This window comes from Pseudophryne corroboree, chromosome 5, assembly GCF_028390025.1.
Source record: "Pseudophryne corroboree isolate aPseCor3 chromosome 5, aPseCor3.hap2, whole genome shotgun sequence".
NCBI classification, from domain to species: Eukaryota; Metazoa; Chordata; class Amphibia; order Anura; family Myobatrachidae; genus Pseudophryne; species Pseudophryne corroboree.
The window spans coordinates 452,636,596-452,650,487 of record NC_086448.1 but is presented as its reverse complement, the minus strand read 5'-3'; the positions used below and the strand labels follow the sequence as shown (position 1 = coordinate 452,650,487).

At 39.5% G+C, this 13,892-nt stretch overlaps 1 protein-coding gene and 2 pseudogenes across 1 annotated transcript in view; 1 reads left to right on the top strand and 2 right to left on the bottom strand.

The window, feature by feature from the left end:
• GABBR2 (gamma-aminobutyric acid type B receptor subunit 2) overlaps positions 1–13,892 on the top strand; it is a 1,221,295-nt gene that overhangs the window by 232,783 nt on the left and 974,620 nt on the right. The gene's annotated exons all lie outside the window — the stretch shown is intronic.
• On the bottom strand, positions 9,922–10,040 carry LOC134931577 (5S ribosomal RNA; annotated as a pseudogene).
• LOC134930343 (5S ribosomal RNA) lies at positions 10,612–10,729 on the bottom strand (annotated as a pseudogene).

Below are 13,892 nucleotides of genomic sequence, written 5' to 3'. Positions count from 1 at the left end.
TTGAGATATGTTGGATTCAATATCCGTGAACTGTCTGATTGGTCGCCTACGTTGGCCCTGTCCTGCTCTCCATTGTTTTCTATTAGTTGGTCCAAATAACCAAGGGTAAACCTTAAGGTCTCTATAATCCTCTTTTACCTTCCTGTATTTTACTTTCTTAAAGGACAACAATTCAGACTTAAAGGTGGTCAAGCTCTCATCAAGTTTGGATAACCAGTCTATGCTGGTATCAGCTTTCAAAATCTCCAAACCAGCTGCCTCACAACTCTTGATCTCTTTCTCTAAATTTCTCATATCAGTGTTAACTTGTTGTATAACTAATAGCATTAAATCAAAGCTACATTGATTCAAAATTAAACACCACTGTTTGCAAAACTCCTTACAATTGCGCCCCAAAGTGGGCTGGTTTTTAATCCTAAACCCACGGGGGATAAGACCATCCTTATGGTACTGTGATAATGTCAGCCCGTGCAATTCTAATTCAATGAATCTTTTGCGTAGTCTTAATAAGTCATCATTGATTTCACTAGGGCTGTCTTTATCAAACGCCAATTGATCAGTGTTTGCAAACAGAATTTTAGATATGTCCTTATCTAGGAACCGTTTAGTTCCGGATATGTCGGCAGCATTAAACTCCATGATGAAAAATCACAATGTGAAATACATACATCAAAGACTGACAAATTCACAAAACAAGATAAAATGAAAAATAATAAATAAAACCGTGGTGCAGCCTGAATCCAATGTCCAGGATAATAATATATCAATCAATAGACCGCACAGACACCAAATTTCCTCAAATCAATCCATGGGTGCTCGGTGAATGTAATTCAATATGCGTAAATCCTCACCAACAGACTCCAACCGGGGCTATGATCAGGTAAAACCAGCACTCCACCATTCAAAAAAGTTATTTTAATGATCCTTTCAATGTTGAGACAAGTTCAATTATGCGTAGATATGAAATGTACTTATCATTCTTTATAATGCAGCATGATTCAGCATATCCTGGGGACCAAATCCAAACCAGGAGCGGCTCCCAACAGCCGTTTCGGACAAAACCGTCATCAGGGGAGAATCCTAACATTCAAACACATGTATGAGTTCGAAGTGAATAACTTTATGCAGGATTCAGTTTTTTCAAAATACATTAGATTTTATGTTCGTTTTATAGATGATTTATTTTTTCTGTGGACTGGAGGTGTTAAGCTTTTGAATCAATTTGTTGATAATTTAAATGCTGGTCCTGGATCGATCAAGTTTACCCACAAGTATAGTGACACCCAGATTGAATATTTGGATGTATTGGTGGGCATTGACCAAGAGAAATTTTCCACAAGTATCTTTAAGAAACCAACGGATAAAAACACTTTGTTGCTGGCATCCAGCTTCCACCCGCAGCCTTTAAAGAAGGGATTGCCATTCTCACAATTGTTGAGAGTGGCACGTATTACATCAGATGTCACCAAGTTACCTGAGGCTTTGGCTGAGATGGGACAGACCTTCATTGACCGGGGCTATGATAAACGAGAGGTACAGAATGCAGTCACCAGATGCCTTGAACGGAAACGAGATGATCTACAGACACCTTGCAATAAGGCAAAGGAGTTGGACCGCATGGTCTTCATTAGCACATATGCCATTACCTCTGGGTTGGTGAAAAAGTCCATACTTAAACATTGGCACATCTTGCGTACAGATCCAGCATTGGGCGGAGTATGTGAGAAGACTCCTCTATTCAGCTACAAGAGGAGTAAGAATCTCAAAGAACGTGTAGCATACTCAGATATCAGCCCGAGAGTGGCAAACAATACGGGCTGGCTCAATCCGCAAGTGGGATCGTATAAGTGTGGTTCCTGTGCTAATTGCAGCTATATGCTGACAGGGAACAAATTTGTTCACCCGACCAGGGGTGATGTGTATACTTTGAAACACAGAATGACATGCGAGACTAAGTTTGTCACATACGCGATCATATGTCCGTGTAAAAAAGTATACATAGGCAAGACTATTCGTATGCTCAAGGAGCGAACTTCCATGCACCGATCATCAATTAAGAAGGCAATTACGAAAGTAGAACCAAGCACTCCACCCGTAGCCAAGCACTTTGCGCAGTGTGGACATAACATAAAGGACTTCAAATGCATGCCTCTTGATCACATTCCACCATTGAGGAGAGGAGGTGACAGAGGCAGGATGCTGCTTAAGCAAGAAAGTAGATGGATTTACCAACTAAAGTCGCTTGCACCCGAAGGTCTTAATGAGGAATTTTTATTAACACCATATCTACAATAGTATACTTGATGGGTACTTGTAATGATCCAGGTCCGACGTAATACTTAGACCAGTTATTAGGATTGATTTAGGAACAGGTGTTGGTTCTGATAGGGGTGTTGGCAGTTAATAACTCCATGTTGATATGCACGGTTTTTATGGTGGGTTGGGTATCAATAAGTTGTTACCTGTCATGAATTGATAGATGTGCTGCACTTGGCACGATTATAGTATTATGAGAGATTTATCATTAAGTGTTTTTATATACCAGTGCATGCCGACTATTCAATTCTGACATGTCACATATTTTGTGGTTGGCGCTGGTGGCTGATTGTTAGATATATACATCAGCTCTATCCCGGTACCATTTTGTTTGTATATGTGAACTTGGGCAGAAAATGCCATGTACCCACTTTGAGCTCTCTCCCACATCGGCTGAGGTGTAGCTGTCCCTGTTGCTAGGCAACGGAGAAGTATGCACCGGCAACGTCACTGGATTATCCAAGTGACGTTCCTTCCTGCGTTGAGTGATCCCGTTGCCCGGCAACGCGGTTGCCGTCGCGGCCGCGTCACAACGTGACGACGTTGACGGCAGATCCAGCGTTGCCTGGAGGTTGGTGACTCACCGTGTGTGGCCTGATGAACCGCTGCGTCCACCTGGATTGGCGCATGTGGTTGACGTCATCTGGAGGGACTCCGGTGATGCGGGCTGCACGTGGAGCAGGAACGATAAGCTGAGTGGTGGGAGTGTTCGCAAGGGCCATTTGACAGGTGAACACACTGTGTAATAATTGTTAAGGGTAGATAAGTGCATGTTTTGTGTTTGAATGTTAGGATTCTCCCCTGATGACGGTTTTGTCCGAAACGGCTGTTGGGAGCCGCTCCTGGTTTGGATTTGGTCCCCAGGATATGCTGAATCATGCTGCATTATAAAGAATGATAAGTACATTTCATATCTACGCATAATTGAACTTGTCTCAACATTGAAAGGATCATTAAAATAACTTTTTTGAATGGTGGAGTGCTGGTTTTACCTGATCATAGCCCCGGTTGGAGTCTGTTGGTGAGGATTTACGCATATTGAATTACATTCACCGAGCACCCATGGATTGATTTGAGGAAATTTGGTGTCTGTGCGGTCTATTGATTGATATATTATTATCCTGGACATTGGATTCAGGCTGCACCACGGTTTTATTTATTATTTTTCATTTTATCTTGTTTTGTGAATTTGTCAGTCTTTGATGTATGTATTTCACATTGTGATTTTTCATCATGGAGTTTAATGCTGCCGACATATCCGGAACTAAACGGTTCCTAGATAAGGACATATCTAAAATTCTGTTTGCAAACACTGATCAATTGGCGTTTGATAAAGACAGCCCTAGTGAAATCAATGATGACTTATTAAGACTACGCAAAAGATTCATTGAATTAGAATTGCACGGGCTGACATTATCACAGTACCATAAGGATGGTCTTATCCCCCGTGGGTTTAGGATTAAAAACCAGCCCACTTTGGGGCGCAATTGTAAGGAGTTTTGCAAACAGTGGTGTTTAATTTTGAATCAATGTAGCTTTGATTTAATGCTATTAGTTATACAACAAGTTAACACTGATATGAGAAATTTAGAGAAAGAGATCAAGAGTTGTGAGGCAGCTGGTTTGGAGATTTTGAAAGCTGATACCAGCATAGACTGGTTATCCAAACTTGATGAGAGCTTGACCACCTTTAAGTCTGAATTGTTGTCCTTTAAGAAAGTAAAATACAGGAAGGTAAAAGAGGATTATAGAGACCTTAAGGTTTACCCTTGGTTATTTGGACCAACTAATAGAAAACAATGGAGAGCAGGACAGGGCCAACGTAGGCGACCAATCAGACAGTTCACGGATATTGAATCCAACATATCTCAAAGTGATTCTGATGGCTCAAGTAAACAAAAGCAACAACATTTTTTAGGGGCCAAGATTTACACACGCAGCAAGAAAACAGTAGACAAAGAACCAGGAAACACTGCAGGAGAGGGGGGATCAAACACAAAAAATCAAAAAGAGACCAAGGGAAGTCGGAAATAGTAATTTACAATCTTTCCACACACAATTTATCCGAGTCAGAAACAAGTGTGTTATCCAGAGGTTTATCATTTGTACAGACACATCAGCAGAAACCGTTTGATTTTGAAGTGGAATTATACAGATTTCACAGGCAGTTAAGATTAAAGGATTTTTTCAATAAAAGAGCGAATGTGTCTAATAGTACAAATGATCAATCTGTCGGTACCCCATTCAAGGTTCCCAGCACATTTGATCCACCCTCTAACAACGCTTCCATTGAAACATTCATGAGATTGGTACGGTTAGACACGCTGCCATTAATCCATAATACCAGGATTAAACATTCAAATTTGAGTAAAAATGAGCTTGTAGCCATCAAGACCCTACATGACAATAATAACATAGTCATCCGCCCCGCCGATAAAGGCGGGGGGATAGTAATACTCAATAGGACTGATTACATAAGGGAGGTCATGCGACAATTGTCGGATGAAACGTGTTACAAAAAACTCACCTTTGACCCTACTGAGAAGTTCAAGAGGGAAATAGATTCTGTCATTAAATTGGGTCTCAACAACAGGTGGATTGATGACCAAACTGTTGGTTTCCTCACCCAGGCCTACCCGAGGATCCCGCTTTTGTACATCTTACCTAAGGTTCACAAAAGCCTTGTGGATCCTCCGGGTAGGCCCATTATTTCCTCTAATGGGTCATTGAGCCAGCCGCTGTCACAGTTTGTGGATTACCACCTTCAACCGGTGGTTCAGAATACCCCGTATTTCATAAAGGATACATCAGACTTTATTACTAAATTAACTCACAGTGGTCCCCCACCATGTGGATGTCTACTGGTGACCATGGATGTCACCAGTTTGTACACCAGTATTAAACATAGTGAGGGAGTGGAAGCAGTAAGACAGGCCATCACAAGCAGTCCACACTATTCTGGTCCACCAGTTGATTTTCTTTTATTATTGATTGAGCTCATTCTACATAAAAATTATTTTTTGTTTAATAATTCATTTTTTTTACAGTTAAATGGCACTGCGATGGGGTCCAATATGGCCCCATCGTATGCAAATTTGTTCATGTATGAGTTCGAAGTGAATAACTTTATGCAGGATTCAGTTTTTTCAAAATACATTAGATTTTATGTTCGTTTTATAGATGATTTATTTTTTCTGTGGACTGGAGGTGTTAAGCTTTTGAATCAATTTGTTGATAATTTAAATGCTGGTCCTGGATCGATCAAGTTTACCCACAAGTATAGTGACACCCAGATTGAATATTTGGATGTATTGGTGGGCATTGACCAAGAGAAATTTTCCACAAGTATCTTTAAGAAACCAACGGATAAAAACACTTTGTTGCTGGCATCCAGCTTCCACCCGCAGCCTTTAAAGAAGGGATTGCCATTCTCACAATTGTTGAGAGTGGCACGTATTACATCAGATGTCACCAAGTTACCTGAGGCTTTGGCTGAGATGGGACAGACCTTCATTGACCGGGGCTATGATAAACGAGAGGTACAGAATGCAGTCACCAGATGCCTTGAACGGAAACGAGATGATCTACAGACACCTTGCAATAAGGCAAAGGAGTTGGACCGCATGGTCTTCATTAGCACATATGCCATTACCTCTGGGTTGGTGAAAAAGTCCATACTTAAACACTGGCACATCTTGCGTACAGATCCAGCATTGGGCGGAGTATGTGAGAAGACTCCTCTATTCAGCTACAAGAGGAGTAAGAATCTCAAAGAACGTGTAGCATACTCAGATATCAGCCCGAGAGTGGCAAACAATACGGGCTGGCTCAATCCGCAAGTGGGATCGTATAAGTGTGGTTCCTGTGCTAATTGCAGCTATATGCTGACAGGGAACAAATTTGTTCACCCGACCAGGGGTGATGTGTATACTTTGAAACACAGAATGACATGCGAGACTAAGTTTGTCACATACGCGATCATATGTCCGTGTAAAAAAGTATACATAGGCAAGACTATTCGTATGCTCAAGGAGCGAACTTCCATGCACCGATCATCAATTAAGAAGGCAATTACGAAAGTAGAACCAAGCACTCCACCCGTAGCCAAGCACTTTGCGCAGTGTGGACATAACATAAAGGACTTCAAATGCATGCCTCTTGATCACATTCCACCATTGAGGAGAGGAGGTGACAGAGGCAGGATGCTGCTTAAGCAAGAAAGTAGATGGATTTACCAACTAAAGTCGCTTGCACCCGAAGGTCTTAATGAGGAATTTTTATTAACACCATATCTACAATAGTATACTTGATGGGTACTTGTAATGATCCAGGTCCGACGTAATACTTAGACCAGTTATTAGGATTGATTTAGGAACAGGTGTTGGTTCTGATAGGGGTGTTGGCAGTTAATAACTCCATGTTGATATGCACGGTTTTTATGGTGGGTTGGGTATCAATAAGTTGTTACCTGTCATGAATTGATAGATGTGCTGCACTTGGCACGATTATAGTATTATGAGAGATTTATCATTAAGTGTTTTTATATACCAGTGCATGCCGACTATTCAATTCTGACATGTCACATATTTTGTGGTTGGCGCTGGTGGCTGATTGTTAGATATATATACATCAGCTCTATCCCGGTACCATTTTGTTTGTATATGTGAACTTGGGCAGAAAATGCCATGTACCCACTTTGAGCTCTCTCCCACATCGGCTGAGGTGTAGCTGTCCCTGTTGCTAGGCAACGGAGAAGTATGCACCGGCAACGTCACTGGATTATCCAAGTGACGTTCCTTCCTGCGTTGAGTGATCCCGTTGCCCGGCAACGCGGTTGCCGTCGCGGCCGCGTCACAACGTGACGACGTTGACGGCAGATCCAGCGTTGCCTGGAGGCTGGTGACTCACCGTGTGTGGCCTGATGAACCGCTGCGTCCACCTGGATTGGCGCATGTGGTTGACGTCATCTGGAGGGACTCCGGTGATGCGGGCTGCACGTGGAGCAGGAACGATAAGCTGAGTGGTGGGAGTGTTCGCAAGGGCCATTTGACAGGTGAACACACTGTGTAATAATTGTTAAGGGTAGATAAGTGCATGTTTTGTGTTTGAATGTTAGGATTCTCCCCTGATGACGGTTTTGTCCGAAACGGCTGTTGGGAGCCGCTCCTGGTTTGGATTTGGTCCCCAGGATATGCTGAATCATGCTGCATTATAAAGAATGATAAGTACATTTCATATCTACGCATAATTGAACTTGTCTCAACATTGAAAGGATCATTAAAATAACTTTTTTGAATGGTGGAGTGCTGGTTTTACCTGATCATAGCCCCGGTTGGAGTCTGTTGGTGAGGATTTACGCATATATATATATATAAATACACACACACACACACACATACAGTATATATATATATATATATATATATATATATATATATGCGTTTGTCAGCAAGCAGTACTCATAGGTCTAATTATATAAATAAATGGGTCATCATCCCATCCTTATAGCAAGGTTTCAGTTTATTTCAATCGTCATCAGGCTTATAAATCCAAATGGTACATCTTACCTTTTTAAAGCAAAGACAACATGTGTAAATGTCCGTGGACACCCAGAAAGCTGGATTTTCTCTGATGTCAATCAGAATGGACATGGGTGTTCATTGACAGCAGCGACATATATATGTATATATATATATATATATATATATACACATACACACACCACAATAGGTGAGCTGGCGCCTGAGGGTTGAGTCAACACCCTGTGTTACAAAAGGCACTTATGATTCACACCTTTAAGAGTCAAAACATGGTGGCAACATGTTCCATCATAAAATTTATTATATATACATAAAAACAAGTTCAAAGTCCATGGTTCATTTGTTAAAGGCGTAATAAGTCACTCCACACTTAGTGTATTCCGTTTAAGATGTCGAGGACAATAGTAATTGAATCTCTACAGTCTCCTCTTTTTCTTCAATATATTTTCAGAGGTGACATCATAAAAGAAGAACAAGAATACCAAACGCGTTTCGTCTTATTATAAGACTTCATCAAGGGTACATCTACAAGCATAGGAAACCCATCTTATTAAAATATACATACAACCGTTTATAATAAAAAAAAACATATTGCATACAGAGCAATGACATGCATGACAAAGCATGATTGAACAAGACCAAAAAAGTACATTCGGATACATCATAATTACATGGAACATACCTTAACTGTATGGTAAGTATTATAAAAAATAAGCGGATATGGATACCCGACACAGCGATATAAAAACCCCTCAGTATCAGAGGGGCTTTCTATTTGAAAGATATCCGCCAATCATAAGAATATATATTATATAATGTATCAGTACAGATTCTAGTTTAACAGGAAATAATCAACAATTTGAAGCACATACCTCATGGGTTAACAACTTGAAAGTGAAATCTAGACACTCAGGTGTAGCAAGAATTCACTTAGGTGAGAACCTGGTAATTTATCTTAAAGGATAAATAAATAAATAAATAAATAAATATACCAATAGAGTATTCCAAAAGAGTTTTACATGGAATAAATGAGTATAAAATATGTATTATATTTAATTTTTATTATATTTAGAAGGGCTTAATCAGGATATTTATAGATGTCCATTCTGAATGAATAATTAAGCCGAATTGCAAAGTTATTGGTTTGTGTCTCCACATGGCCTCCCTAGGCACCACAGATGGATACTTAAACCTCTATAAATTACTATCATATTATGTATTACAAATCTGAGATTTTACAGTTTATAAGGAAAGAAAACACCAATAGAAACAATTAGTAAAAATTGCTTATACCCTATATTATGTTATAATATTCATTTCCGGCTATATTCCCAACATTATTTTAACAATATTTTTACCAACATTATTAAGTTGTAATCCTTGCTGACATGATACAAGTTATTATCCTCTTCATAAAAAGTCTCATATAAACAAATCAAATGTTAAATGTGTCCTTATTATAAATGGTGCTCAATACTTAAATCTCAATATCATAATAGTAACCAGTGTACCTCACCCTTAGTGGATCAGCAGTGATAGCCTGGTCTCTGCGTAATGAAACACTGATCCAGGACAACACCGTAATATAAGGGAAATTAGTGACATCATTTAAACTGACTACCGTGATTGGTGCCCTGGAAACCACAAATAAGTTCTTATCATTAATTTAATAATAGTGGTGCTCTAGAAAATGAGTACTAACCTTATAAAAACTTCCCTATTACTTTTTACTCCTAAAATATTAAGACTAGAGACAAAAAACACCTAATTAGAGTGAGTACCCATAATGCATTTCGGTGAATACTGAACTAGTGGGTTATAGTGTGTGAAATGACAGCTTGTCCCTCCAATGGGTATGTAGGAGACAGATTACCATTTCAACATTAGTGAAAATGTGCCTAAAGGTACTAAATGCAATATAAATGTGTACCTTACTAATATCTGTGTATATTATTAAAGAAATGAAAACATAAGCATTATAAAATAAATAAATAAAAAATATATAATGAAAAAATAAAATATAAAAAATAAGACCTAGATAGTGGCACCCCCTGTGGTGTTTAGAGGCGCACAGCACCTTGTATTCCCAGGTGGTCTCCCATCCAAGTACTAACCAGGCCCAACACTGCTTAGCTTCCAAGATCAAATTAGATTGGGCATGTCTAGTGTGGTGTGGCTGTAGATTGACAAGAGTGATGATACTGGAGAATATCAGATATTAGACACTCTCTAGCAGAGGAGATTAATTAGATAAACAATGGATCTCTATCACAGATGTCCTCATCCATAATAATTTAGTATACGTATTTTATGGGCAGTAAATAACATGCATAAAAATGCACTGATTAATTGTATAGAAGGAATACCTATAATAACGTATATTGTAGGGTAGAGTGGTATTGTATTATGACGTGAATATCAAAGCGTAAAAGGGGTAATGGTGCTCCCTATATTATTTAGAGTTGTTGACAAAATAAAACTATTATTAAAGAATTTTTGACTACAACAATAGCATGTATCAGATATTAATCACACTGAAGCAGAAAAGATTAATTTAATAAACTAAAATGGGTCTCTGTTTGGGGGTACTATTCGCATGTAATTTATATATATTTTTTATGGACAGTAAAAATACATTGATTATATAGAGGAAATACCTATGGTATTGTATAAAGTAGGATAATATGATATACTGTGAAATGGATGTCTATTAATAAATTTGTACTAAATAGTGGCACCCCCTGTAATGTTTAGAGGTGCACAGCACCTTGTATTCCCAGGTGGTCTCCCATCCAAGTACTAACCAGGCCCAACACTGCTTAGCTTCCAATACAATGATGAGATTGGACATATCCAGTGTGGTGGCTGTAGACTGACAAGAGTGATTATACTGGAGAATATTTACCCACAGTAATAGAATGTGTCAATATTAAGACAGAGGAGGTAAATTTGATATACTAAAGGTAATCTCTATTTGAAAGTATCCTAAACTAGTGTACTTAATACATACATTTTGTGGAAAATGTATAACATGCATACAGATGCATTAATTGTTTATAAGAATGGAGTACCTAAAATATTATATTTTGTTGGACGAGTTCAATACTATAAAATTATAAAATGAATATCAACACATAAGTGTATATTCAATAGTGACGCCCCTAAAAAGCTTATAGGCACTATCCAGCCCATAGTAATAAACCTTATTTATGCACACATTATAGGATATACATGGATCCCTATCGAGCAAACTAAGATGGGGGTACCTCCCCTATGCTACTGCATATGAAGCTGGAAACACTAGTATGCTACCGAACCTAAAGAAACGCTGACATATCAATACTTTCACTTAACCCTCTAGGAATGAGAGTATTGAGGGTGTAGATCCAGATATCCAAATATATACAAAGCAGGGTTTTTTTCATAAACCAATTAAGCTCTTTGGACTGTAGTAGGAAACTGGAGAACCATGAAGAAGCTCACCAAATCACAGGGAGAACATTTAAACTCCAAATATCTAAGAATCGATCCCAAAGATTTGAGACAGCCACGACAACTATTGTGACACCATACTTCATATTACCTTCCCCACATTGAACTCATTGAAAGTTGCAAACAGATACATCAAAACTGGTGGAAACTTGTCTCTACTTGGAATAACAAGGTTTATTAATGGCTGTCCACATGGGCTGTATTATGACAAAATCAACACACAGAATGGTTATACTAGAATGCCAACAGGTTTTGAATGTTGATAGTCAGAATGTCGATATGAACATCAGGTCAACAAGCAATGTGTCGACATTCACAAATGTCAACATGGTTAAATGTCCACATGTTCATTATGTCAACATTTAATACGTCGGCATCATAATGTTAACATCAATTTTTGCATATTTTAGCCTAACCTTAAACCTATCCTTAAACTTAACCCTAACACTAACCCTAAACCTAACCCTAAATTTAACACAAAAATGTATTGTTGACTTTCTCGTGTTGCATATTAAATGTTAACATCATGAACATGTTGACAATTTAACCATGTCGTCTTTTGTGACTATTGACATTTTTCTTGTCACCTTTATGTCCATGTAGACATTCAGACTGTCGACATTCAGAACCTTGTCGATATTCTTGTGTAGATATTCTTACTGTTGACATTAAGAACCTGTCAACATTCTGGTGTTGACATTCTGACTGTCTACATTCTTACTGTATACCATTCAATAGTCCCCACCTCCCTATGCTTTAGGATTCTTTTTTAATAGACTGCATGGGTCATTGAGAATTGACATTGTTTATGACTTTTCTTTGTTTTGATTTTGATGTATTTTTATATGTTCATCCCATGTTTTTAGCTGGCTCTTCCTTTAATGCACAGCTGCACATCGCAGGACTGAGTTAACACCTGATTATTATTATTATTATTATTGCTTCTGCTCCCCCACACACTAGGGATTATATTTACTAAAGTGCAGGTACTTAGAAGTGCAGATATTGACCATAGCAACCAATCAGATCCTAGTATTATCTTCTAGAAGGTGCTAGATAAATGATAAGTAAAATCTGATTGGTTGTTATGGGCAGCATCTCCACTTCTAAAAACCCACAGTTTAGTAAATATACCCCCACTGGAGAAATTTGGTGCGTTTAGCTACCCACCACTGGAGTACAGCAACTCTGGGAAGTCTATTATCAGATCCAAGTCACAGATCCTGAGTGGCAGTAAAAGTGACGGCTGTGTGCTTGAACTGCCATGCCGAGCCAGCTCAACTGTGCTGCTGTTTGTCTCTTTATTGGAGAAGTGTGGGCCAGTTTGCTCCCCCTATTATCACACTGCAACTCCTCCATTTGGGGACCAGACCATCATGTATAATGTACCTTAAGTCCATGAGAGGCACATCTTACAGCCGGCACCTGCTCTATTAAGCCTGTACAGCAGTGGAGTAACTATAAATTTTGCTCCCCCTGCCAAAAATGTTTCTGACACCCCTCTCGCCCCAATGGCATTTTGGTAAAACAAACAGGGCCTTTTCTAGGCAATTTGACTCCCAGTGTTAACAGTTAAAAATGCACCCGCACCCCCCCCCCATAAACATATAAAAAATAAAGAATTCAAAAAGGGGGGTGGCGTTACTGCAAGGGCGTGGCCTCACTGCAAGGGATGTGGTCTTGCAGGAAAAGACTACCTTATACCCCAGTTTTGCAAACTGCACACCTAGACATTGGCCACCAAGGGCAAAACTACATTTTTGATTCATGCCCCTTTCATTGTATGTCATGTATCCTCCTTATAGTATTGCCCCTTACGCATTATGCCACACACCATAATGCCCATTACACATTATGCCACACACCGTAATGGTCATTACACAGTATGCCACATACCATAATGCCCATGACACTATATGCCAAACTCTTTAATGCCCATAACACATTATGACACAACTGTAATGCCCATCACACAATATGCCACACATCATAATGCACCGTACACATTTTACCACACACCATAATTTCCATTACACAATATGCCACACACCATAATGCCCATTACACAATATGCCCCACACACCATAATGCCCCTTACAAATTATGCTCCACAGTAAGGCTTCTAATTACTTTTAAAGTACCTGCTTGTGGTCAGTGGTCTCATGCTCATTGCTGGGGGTTTCATGCTCATTGCCAGGAGTTTCATGCTCTGGGTTCCATGCTCGTTGCCATGGGTTTCATGCTAGTTGCCAGGGGTTTCATGTTCATGGTCAGTAGTTTCTTGGCAGAAGATGCAGTTTTCTAGAACACATGTAATCTGCATAAGCACTGGCGAGAGCATCAGTGCTTGTGCCCCCAAATCACAGTGGGGTCGGCAGGGGCCAGTGCTACACCACTGCTATACAGGATTCAGCTGATAAACAGACATCAGCACAGTATAACAAAGAGTGTCATCTGAACATTTACCTGTGGGGGTGTTCTCATGCAGCGTGGGCCACATACGGTAGCTGCCACCAGCAGACCCACTAGGGCGATTTTAGGAGT